Here is a 9857-nt window from a genome sequence, read left to right as displayed (position 1 = left end):
ATTCTTTTATGTTTTCTATGGTGACAACCATATCAGCTATGAATAATGACAGTTTTGTCTTTTCCTTTCCAATCTTTATGGCTTTATTTTTCTTGTCATACTGAGATGACCAGGACATCTAGTACAATGATGACAGCATGCATCCGTGTCCTGTTGTGTATTTTAGAGGAAACACCACTAACTTTTCCCTATTAAGAATGATACTGTATTTGCTATAGACTTCCTACAGGTTTTATCAGGTTAAGCAAGTTCCATCCTATTACTCTATATTAAGAGGCTTTTATTTTTTTAATAATGAAAGGGTGTTGAATTTTTACCAAATGCCTTTTCTGTTTCTTATGATAATTATATTTTTTCTCCAATAATCTGATATGTGGTAAATGACATTTATAGATTTTCCTTATGTTAGACCATCTTTGCATTTCTTGTATAAACACCACTTGGTCATGGTCTTTCGTTTTTTATACAGTGCTGGACTCAGGTTGGTAAACAAAAGTTTAGAATTTTGCAACTGTGTCCATGAGTAAAATTGGTCTTTACTTTTTCTTTCTTAGGCTGTTCTTATGGCTTTTGGTATTAAGGTTCTGCTGGTATAGAATGATTCAGAGTGTTCCCTCTTTTACAATATTCTGGAAGGTGCTGTGTAACTTTGGAATGATTGGTTTGGTAGAACTCCTGCAAAACCATCTTGGTCTAGTGTTCTCCTTTTTAATACTGAGTTACTATTAAACTTCTAAATTAAAATCTTTTCAAAATTGTAAATAAGAAGGTAGAAATTTGCTTCCATGTTTATTTTATAAGCTTTATGCTTGAAATGGCTACACACAAATCCTGAATAAGACTTTTTAATGATGCATTCTTCAAATTCTTAACAGTCACCATCCATAAATGTCTTTCTTTGTACAAGTAGGTGATAAAATATTTAAAGCCAATTTGTAAATGTTTCAAAGATGTTTAACAATTGGAATTATATCTAACAGCTTTTCTTTTTGTTTCACTGACAAGTATATTGTTAAAACTTCTCATGATGATGTGAGTAGATTTCAAATCCAGTTGAACGCTTTCATATTAACAATTTCAAAATAATGATGAAGCTCTTATTTGCAGAACATGCATCATTATTAGAACCATCACCCTGCAGCTAGCTTGGATACCATTAAAAGGGCTCACCAGCTGCAAATGGATAAAAGTATCTGATACTCGGGAAGACAGAGTTTCAGGGTTTCTACCTGGAGCTACACCCTCCAGAAGCCCCTCCTTGGCCTCCCTGCACCCAGCCCCATCCCAGCCAGTCACAACTTGGGCTGTACGTGGTGTTTCTTGGAAACCGGAACACAGACTCCTCCAGCAGCTCCACAGGCCCCTTGTCCTCAATGAGCAGAAGACTACAGGAGCTGGCTACTGAAGAGGCTGTCCAAGTGATAGAGCATCTTCTTGGCCCTGCTTAGCACATTTACTGCAGAGCTGGATGCTACTTATTTGTGCTCACCACCTTCAGGGACTGCAGAGGGATTTGTCAGACCCTACTTCACTAAGGGCCACCCTCTAAGGATCTCCAGAAGAGGCTGCCCATAGAGAGAAGTGGCCTGCCTAGGGTCTCCACTGCCTCAGGTCCTACCCGGACACCTCTAGGGCTGAGGGGATCAGTATCTCTTCACCTACCTGTAATCCACATACGAAGTGGAAGAATCTGCCTGCTATTTTTTGTTTGTTTTGGCGGGAAGAGTTTTAACTACTGCTGTAATTCCTTTAGTAGCTATGGAACTGTTGAGGATTTCTTTTTCTTCTTGAGTCGATTTTGGTAAGATAACAGTTTTCTAGGATTTGGTCCATTTTGTCTGCATTTTCAAATTCATTGGCATAAAGTTTCCTTTTTATTCTCTGCTGTGTATAAACTGTAACGATGTCTCCTTTTTCATTACTGATATTGGTTATTTGTGCCTTCTCACTTTTTTTCTTGATCAATCTCACCAGAGGTTTATCTATTTTATTAGTCTTTTCAAAGAACCAGCTTTTGGCTTTGTTGCTCCTCTCTATTGTGTCTTTGTTTTCTATTTCTTTAATTTCTGCTCTTATCTTTTTTGATCTCCTTCCTTCCACATTTTTTGGGTTTATTCTGTTGTTCTTTTTCTAATTTCTTTAACTGGACATTGAGCTCATTAATTTTCATTCTTGCCCATTTTCTAATTTGTGCATTTAAGGATATAATTTCCCTCTAACTACTGCTTCTCCATAAGTTTAGATATGTAGTATTTTCATTATTGTTCAGTTATAAGTACTTCATTTCCATCAAGGTTACTTCTTTTACCTGTAAGTTATATAGAAATGTGTTTTTAGATTTCCAAATGTTTGGGGATTTAAAATTTTACCTCTTTGTTATTGAAATCTGTCTTAATTGCATTATGGTCAGAGGATGTGGTTCGTGTGATAACAACTCTGAAATTTTTTAGACTTGTTTTATGGCTTAGTATGTGACCATATTTTTGAATGCTTCCTATGTGCTAATTTATAAGAATGTGTCTTCTCTAATTGTTGAATACAGAGATCTACATATGTCTATTATCAAGTGTGTCAACTATTGTTCAGTTTTTACTTATCTATACTAATTTTTTTGGTCATGATCTACCAATAATTGAAAGAGGTGTGTTAATATTCAACTGTGATGGTGGATTTGGCAATTTCTCCTTGTAATTCTATCTCGTTTCTTGCTTTATATATTTCGAGGGTGTTCATTAGGAATATTCAAATTAAGAATTGTTATATATTCCTGATAAATGTGTAATGACCCTCTCTATTCCTGATAATGCATTTTTCTTTTAAACCTATTTTATCTATATTAATGTAGTAACACAAATTTTTCTTGTTGGGATTTGTGTGGTATATAATTTTCCATCCTTTTACTTTTGAGCATTTTCATGCCATCATGCTTTAATTACATCTCTTGGAAACAACATATAACTGGACCTTTTAAAAATCTAATCTGATGATCTCTTTTAGTTGGCAAGTTTAGTCTGTTTATATTTACTGTGATGTATTTGGGCTTGTTTCTACCATCATACTTTTTTATTTCTGTTTACCACCACTGCCTTTTTCTGTGCTTCATTTTCTCTTTTCTTGCCTGCTTTTTTAGTTTTGAGATTTGTTTTCTTATTCAATTGTTTCCTCCCTATTTTAATTTTTTTTCTATTCTTTCTGTGGTTACCCTTGATGTTTTCCATATGTGTTTAACTTATAAAGTCTAAAGTTAAACAATATTTTAACCTCCTTCTTGAAGAATGCAGGAAGCTTAGAAACCTTCAACTCTAGTCATTCCTCTCCTGACTACATACTATTGTTTTCAAATATGTAGTTTGTTCCTTTTTATAAACCTCACAATTATACATCTTTATCAGTATTACTTTATATAGACAGTGTTTGTTTGGACTTACATGCAGACATTCTTGTATCACAGACCATCCTTTGGGATCATTTTCTTTCATTATGAATATAGTGTTTTAGTGGGTTTTTTTTTTTTTTTTTTTTTTGAGTACAGGTCTCTTGATGTTAAATTCTTCCAGTCTTTCATATATGTAAATGTCTTTATTTTATCCTCATTCTTAAAAGATAGTTTGTTACAGGTATTTTTACTCAACACTTAGAATATATGGTTCCATTCTCTTTTGGCTTTGAGAAGTCTTTATTGCTATTAAGAAGTCGACTATCAGACTAATTGCTGGTTTTGTGTGTGTGTGCATGCGTGTGTAGTAGAATATGCAGAGGGTCCTGCAGTTTTACTCTAACATATTTAGATATGTATTTTTTTAATTTATTCTACTTTGGAAATGTCATGCTTTGTGGCTCAGTGGATTCATGCTTTTCATCATTTCTGGGAAATTCTCAGCCATTATCTCTTCAAATATTGCCTTTCATTTTTTCTAGTTTTTCTTTCTCAGAATACAGTTAGTCATATTTTGGACCTCATTCTGTCTTCCGTATCTCATAACATCTCTGAGATTTTCTATCTCCTTGTCTTTCTGCATTTCATCTGGATAATTTCTTTAGGTATATCTTTCAACTTACTGATTCTCTTTTCAACTAACTTTAATCTGCCCATTGAGTTTTTTATTTCAAAAGTTATATTTTTCATTTGTACAAACCTCATATATTTTACTTGCTAATCTGCCTAGTCATCCCTAATAGTCTCTTATTGCTTGGTCATCTTTGTGATTACATCTGTTACTACTTCTTTAAAACATTTTATATACTTTTTGTTCAACCAGTAGTCACTGTTTGCATGAGTATGACATTGTAAATATTGTTCACATCAAAACTACATAGTATATTCTGATTACATATCCTTTGTTGTATACCCTTTCATTTTCCTTGGAGCTAATAATTGTGTATTTTGTTTTCTTTTGCTTAGTGTTCTAGTACCTATTACTATTCTTCTCTGAAATTCTTTATACAGTCCAAATCAGATCATGTCCTTCCACTATTCAGAATTCTCCCATGGCTCCCACCTCCCTCAACAAAAGCCAAAGCCCTCACCATGGCCCAAAAGTCCCTGCGTAATCTGGTCCCTTTACCTCTCTTACCTTGTCTCCTATCACTCTCAGTATCAGTCACTCTTCTCCAGCTACACTGGCCTCCTTGCTATTCCCCAAGTGTGCTAGATACCCTTCCTTTTCAGGGCCTTTGTACTTGTTCTTCTCACTGCCTGGAACACCCTTCCTCCAAATAATCTGATGAGTTGCCCTAGTACTTCCAGTGTGCTCAAATGTCACCTCCCTAGAGAAGTGTTTCCTGATCAACATATCTAAAATCGCCCCATCACATGCATTTTCTATCCCTTTATCCTACTTTATGTATGTTTTCTACGAAGCACTGATCACCACCTGGTATATTTTATATTTATCTATTGTGGTTAGTGTTTGTCTCTCTTCAGTAGACTGTAAGCTCCATAAAGCAGGGACTTCTGTTTTGTTCACTGCTGTATCCCCAGTGCCAAAACAACAGTGCATAGTAGATACTCAATAAATATTTGTGGAATAAACTGAATGAATGGATGAATGACTTAATTGTTCATGTGGAGGATAGAGAGATAAACGCCTGAGGAGTAGGCAAGGCACAAAGGCCTTTAATGCCATGCTAAGGAAGTTGGATATCATTTTTCATAAGGTTGGAGACTGTGAAGAAGCAGTGAGGATAGCTCCTGGGTTCTTTGGGGAAGCAAGTTCTCAGTTGGTAGGGTTGTGGCAAAGCCCCATATTTTCTGACTGGCTGTAGGCCCTAGGGCTCCTGAAGGCAGGCCTGCCTCTTACCCAAATAGCCCTCAAACTGCTGTGTTGTCATGCTGCCTGTTACCTGGTGAAAAATAAAACCCCAACTCTCATCAGGCTTTCTGATCCCAGCTATCATCCGCCTTTCTCTTGCACTGCAAGGAACTGTTTCCTGGTCCCCAGGCCAAGCAGACCACTCTCATTATACTTTACCTGTGGTACTTGGTGGTCGGTAGAGGGGCTGCAGGGGATAGCGTGGAAGCTAGTATGATGATGAGCTCATAGTAAGGGTTGTTATAATGGGAGATACCTTAGGAGGGTAAGTTACAGCTCAAAAAGCTTTTTTTTCATTGTCAAAGTGAGAACAGGCTGTGTGGGGTTTTAGTCCTGACTTTGCCCCTAACCCTACTGGGGCCTAGTCTGGCTCCAGTGTTTCTGCCTGCCCATGACTTTGGATACTAATTCTATTGTCTAATGTGTGACCTACTCTCCTATTTTTGTCACCTACTAATTTCATCAGCATGCCATCAGAATGATACAGAATGCCATGTATAATTAGCTCCCTGTGGCATGCCAGTAGAGACCTCCCTATCCAGGCCAACATCAATTTATTAATCATTAGCACACTGAGTTTAACTAAACATCCACCTAGCTGTAAGTTCAGTTGAGCAAAATTTGACCACTTACTATGTGTCAGGCCTCCTTCTGTACACTGAAGACACAGAGATGAATGAGATGCGTTCCCAGACACAGAACCATAAATTCAGGGCAGTGTGGTCAGTGCAGTAACACTGGTAGGAAGAACAGACTGTGAGAGCCCCTAAGGAATACACAACCCAGTGCAGGGGACCAAGGAAGCGTTCTTGGAAGAGATGGCATATGAACTAAATCTTAAAAGATTTAGTTTAACTTTCTAATGTTAAACTGCCCTTGCATTTCTGGGATTAAACTCAACATTTTTATGTTGTATTAAATCTTATTCATTCTGGATGTGGTTTGCTAATAAACTGTTTAGGATTTTTGCATCTTTAGCCATCTGTATTTGTCTGGTTAAGGTTATAGTGATCTCATCCAATAAATAAATCAGTTTTCTAGGAATTGGTCCACTTCATGTAAGTTTTCAAATTAATTATATTCTCTTATTTTTAAATTTTTACTATATCTTTTATGTCGTTCATATTATTGTGCCTTTTCTATTTTTTCTTGTTTCTCCAAAGATTTTTTTTTAGCGATTGGCCTTGAAAAGCTTACCGTACATATTAACCTAAAGTCCAAAGTTAAACATACTCCCCACCCAACAATTCACAGACTTTATAATCTTTAGTGTCTCCCAATTTACATGTTATTATGTCTACTATTTTTGTTCCTCCCTTATTAAGGATGACACTAACAATATCATTTTATGCAAACATTGTTTGCTTAAATACTCATTACCTTTTATTTGCCACCTTTCTTCTTTTACCTCAGATGTCATTTTTTGGGACGATTTTTTTTCTTCTTCTTCTTCTTTTTTTTTTTTTTTTTGAGATGGAGTCTCACTCTGTCACCTAGGCTGGAGTGCAGTGGCACGATCTGGGCTCACTGCAAGCTCCGCCTCCCGGGTTCACACCATTCTCCTGCCTCAGCCTCCCGAGTAGCTGGGACTACAGGCGCCCGGCACCATGCCTGGCTAATTTTTTTTTTTTTTTTTTTTTGTATTTTTAGTAGAGATGGGGTTTCACCGTGTTAGCCAGGATGGTCTCGGTCTCCTGACCTCATGATCCACCTGCCTTGGCCTCCCAAAGTGCTGGGATTACAGCCACGAGCCACTGCGCCCAGCCTGATTTTTCTTCTTCTTGAAATACATACAGAACTTTAGAAAATCCTTTAGTGTAGATCACTTAATTGGAAACTCTTAGTCTGTGTTTATCTATAAATGCCTTTTTTTTCCCTTTATTCTTCTTAAAAGATGGGTTTGCTAGGTACCTACTTCTAAATTACCTTTTTTAGAAGGATATTAAACACTGACACTAAGAGAACATTATGACACTCTTATCTGGTTTCCATTATTACCGTTGCAAAGTCTACTGTCACTCTAATTTTTTTTTGTAGGTGTTCTTTTTCTCTGGGTGCTTTGAAGGTCCTTTGGTTATTGGTTGACTCTATAAGATCTTTTTAGTTGGTGTTGTCTTGCAAATGTTCCTTTTTATAGCTTCCTAATCTTGCCTTATGAATGCAGTGTTTTCTTGTTGCTCCGATGACATTAAATAATGTCTTTTTAAAAAGTGTTCTCCCTACAATTTTATGTATTTATTTATTTATTGAGACAGAGGCTCACTCTATCACCCAGGCTGGAGTGCAGTGGCACGATCTCATCTCACTTCAACCTTCGCCTCCTGGGTTTAAGTGATTTTTCTGCCTCAGCCTCCCAAGTAACTGGGATTACAGGTGCCCGCCATCACACCCGGCTAATTTTTAGTAGAGACAGGGTTTCACCATGTCGGCCAGGCTGGTCTCAAACTCCGGACCTCAAGTGGTCCACACACCTTGGCCTCCCAAGGTGCTAGGATTACAGGCATGAGCCACCGTGCCCAGCCCTACATACTTTTTGTTTCCAAATATATATATTTCGTTGTCAGCAGCAGTGAGAAACTCACTGACACCAGATTTGGCCAAAGGCACCACAGATAACACAGGCATGACATATTCTGAAGCCTTAGAAAGAATATGTATGAATAATGGGCCGGGGCGGGCTCTACTGTGTGCAAACATGGGTCAGTGCCACAGTTCTGTCACTTGCAAGTATGTTAGTGCAGTGGACTTGAGCCAGACTGCCTGGATTCAAATCCCAGAGCTGGTCAAGTCACTTGACCTCAAATTTCTGTAGTTTCTTCTGTAAAAATGGGGATAGTAGTGTTACTACTTCACAATTTGTCTAGCAGGCATTCTGGTTTTTGCCGAAAGCCCCCTTAAAAAATAAAACAAAAATGGGAATAGTAGTAATATGTACTTCATAGGATTATTGAGGGTATTAAATGGGTTAATCTACATAAAGTATTTAGAATAATGCATGGCATGTAGTAAGCACTGTATATGTGTTTGCTATTACTACCATTATTACTTTTGCGACGAGGGGATTGAAGGAAGAAGAGCTTCTATGGTGCAATGAGGAAAGGAGTATATCCTGCCCTGTATGTTCCCCTAATATCGTGGATATAAAAGCCATCCACAAAAAAACAAGGTCAGGAATTCAAAAGGGTTATTTGGCACCTTAGAGTGTGGGATATCAAGTAGGCAGTCAGAATGGGATAGAATTCTTCAGTGAGAAGTATTGGCTATTTCCTTTTGGAGCAGAGCAGTACTATATGGGAGAACAGTGACAGAGGGATAATCTAGGCTCAGGGGATTTCTTAAGCAGTTAATAATGCTTTTTCTCTTAGGAACTAACCTGTCAGGTACTGAGAGGCTTTGAAGATGGCTCTTCAGGTTGGGGACACGCCTTTGTTAAGGGGCAAGACTGCTGCCCGGAGTTGATTCACATACTCAGAGGTAGGATTGACCACATAAAGAAAATGCTTTCAAGTCTTTGTTCTAAATTTTCTTTGACCCTCCGTAAGTTTGGGGAAAGTCCCAGCCTCAGTAACCACCTCAGTAACCATCCCAGACACAGTGTAGAGGATATGAACAGTCAGAGTGGGGCATCTGGAAAACAGGTGCGTCGTGGGGAGGCCAATCTGAGGAGCCATTAGTATTAAAATGGAAAGTTCAAGGGATACAAAATTCTAAAAAAACTTTATCAAATCAAATCCAATAATGTATTACAAGGATAATGAATCATAACAAAATGGATTTTATCCCAGGAACGCAGGATTGGCTTGGCATTAGAAAATCAATCATGCAATTCAACATATTAACAAACCAAAAAGGAAAACCCATATGATTATTGCAATAAATGCAGAAAAAGCATTTGACAACATCTGACATCCATTCCCGAGTTTAAAAACAGAAACTCTTGGCAAACGAGAAGTAGAAGGGAACTTCTTCAATCTGATATGGGCATCTGCAAAATAACCCACAGCTAACATTATATTTACTGGTGAGAACTGAGTGCTTTCCCCCCAAGATCAGAAACAAAACAGAGATGTCCACTCTCACCACTTCTATTCAGCATTATACTGAAGGTTCTAGGCAGTGCAGTCAGGCAAGAAAAAGAAGCAAAAGGCATCCAAATTGGAAAGGAAGAAGTAAACTGTATTTACAGAAAATGTGATCATCTATGTAGAAAATCCAACTGAGTCCACCAAAAATGAAACCCTACTAGAACTAATAAGTGAATCCAACAAGTTTCAGGTTATAAGATCAATATACAAAATTAGTTGTATATCCATATACTAGCAATGAACAATTGGATACAGAAAATTTTAAAATACCATTTACAATAACATCTAAAAATGTGACTTAGGAATAAATCTCACAAAAGATGTGGGAGACCTATACACTTGTATTGCTGAGAGAAAGAGGAGCCAAATTAATGAAAAACATTCATGGGTTGGAAAACTTAGTATTGTTATAATGTCAATTCTCCCCAAATTGATCCATAGATTAAATGTCATTCCTATA

At 37.3% G+C, this 9857-nt stretch overlaps 1 pseudogene; it reads left to right on the top strand.

Moving 5' to 3' along the window:
* Nucleotides 1-8148: 8148 nt before the first annotated feature.
* Nucleotides 8149-8206, top strand: LOC117078640 (annotated as a pseudogene).
* Nucleotides 8207-9857: the final 1651 nt, after the last annotated feature.

The sequence above is a fragment of the Trachypithecus francoisi genome, unplaced genomic scaffold (genome assembly GCF_009764315.1).
Source record: "Trachypithecus francoisi isolate TF-2019V2 unplaced genomic scaffold, Tfra_2.0 Lachesis_group6, whole genome shotgun sequence".
Taxonomy (NCBI): domain Eukaryota; kingdom Metazoa; phylum Chordata; class Mammalia; order Primates; family Cercopithecidae; genus Trachypithecus; species Trachypithecus francoisi.
Note: the sequence above shows the minus strand (reverse complement) of the source record. Positions and strands in the feature narration are given on the sequence as shown.